General features: G+C 27.5%; 1 long non-coding RNA gene across 1 annotated transcript; it reads right to left on the reverse strand.

The window, feature by feature from the left end:
- Positions 1-108: 108 nt before the first annotated feature.
- LOC111706626 (uncharacterized) lies at positions 109-1,555 on the reverse strand. Its single transcript, XR_002766274.1, has 3 exons — positions 1,476-1,555; positions 839-895; positions 109-122 (listed from the first exon to the last, which is right to left on the reverse strand). It is a non-coding gene; the product is annotated as an uncharacterized LOC111706626 (long non-coding RNA).
- Between the last annotated feature and the right edge of the window lie 130 nt (positions 1,556-1,685).

The following is a 1,685-nucleotide window of genomic DNA, read 5'->3' on the forward strand; positions in this document are numbered from 1 at the left end:
ATTTTACAGGGTTATTCATTTCCATCCTAGATATTTTATAGAGTTATTCATTTCCATCCTAGATATTTTACAGGGTAATTCATTTCCATCCTAGATATTTTACAGGGTTATTCATTTCCATCCTATATATTTTACAGGGTTATTCATTTCCATTCTAGATATTTTACAGGGTTATTCATTTCCATTCAAGATATTTTACAGGGTTATTCATTTCCATTCTAGATATTTTACAAGAGCTGAAAACTTTAGATTGGTGGATATCGGGATTAAGGCTTAATCCACTCTTTTTCTTAATCTCGAGATTAAATATTGCTTGTTCTCCTCTCATTTTTAATCTCTAGATTAATTATCCGATCAGGATTAAGGATATCCCATTCTAAAGTTTTCAGCTAAGGTTATATCCATAACTTTGAGTTGAAATCCTAGATATTTTACAGTTTTAACCTTGAATTCATATCCTAGATTTTTTACAGTTCATACTTTCAGCTCAAATCCTAGGCATTTTACAGTTTAACCTTGAACTAAAATCCTAGATATTTTACAGTTTTAACTTTGTACTCAGATCCTAGATATTTTACAGAATTAACCGTGAACTCTATCTATACTAGATATTGTACAGTTTTAACCTTGAAATCTATACAAGATATTTTCCAGTTTTAACCTTGAACTCAATCCTAGATGTTTTACAGTTTTAAACAAAAACGAGTTATTTTCATCCGTGATATTTATATTTTGATTATCCTACGTTTTCCTTGATAATTTTTATTCTAAACTGTCAAGAATTGTTTTAAAATTGTTTTAGAATGATTTTTATATAAAGTTTAAAATAACAGTTCACCGTGTCAAACAGTTTGAAAGCATTTTTGATGTCATCATCCTCGTTCTGTTCCTTGATCTGAAATATATATTTAGCAATTAATCATTAATTAATTAAAAAAAATAATAATTATTTTCAGTTACACCTGTGAATACATTTCTTAGTAAATCTTGAACACAATTATAAAACAAGATCATTAAAGGAAGTTACGTTAGTTTTGAATAGTTGCAGTTTTAATAGAACGTTTTTATAAAAGTAAAGAAAAAACCATGAATGTTCTGGAACAGTTTAAAAGAGCTTCATATAATTATTCAATTTAAAAAAATATCTGCAGCAATCCATTATCAGTAGGATTAGAATACAACATTTTATAAATTCTTTCGATCCACCGAAGTTTTGGGTTTAACTGTATCAAATTGTTCTAAGTACAGCTTAAAAGGAATTGAATCTTTTTTAAAAAAATCAAATATTTAAACCCCAATATCTTTAGAACCCGATGTTGTAAACCTTTGATATTTCAAACTCTGATTATTTAATCTAACAGAATTCATAGTTTGAAATATCTAAGGTCTACAACATTTGGTTCCAAAGATATAGTGATTAAAAAGTCAGAGTTTGTGGCAAAAACTCAATTCCTTTACAAAAACATTATACTTACTCTCTCCTTCATCATGTTTAAAAATTCAGGAAAATCCAGGGCCCCTGATCCATCCTTGTCAGCCAGCCGGATCATTTCCTTGATTATTTTTATAAAATTTTTAATTCATCCTTGTTCACTTTAAAAAAAAATCAAAAAATACGTCAAAAAAGTGTTAACAAGTTTTTTTTTTTACTTTTGACAAATATTAACATGTGATAATTTTACAAG

The sequence above is a fragment of the Eurytemora carolleeae genome, unplaced genomic scaffold (genome assembly GCF_000591075.1).
Source record: "Eurytemora carolleeae unplaced genomic scaffold, Eaff_2.0 scaffold473, whole genome shotgun sequence".
NCBI lineage: Eukaryota > Metazoa > Arthropoda > Copepoda > Calanoida > Temoridae > Eurytemora > Eurytemora carolleeae.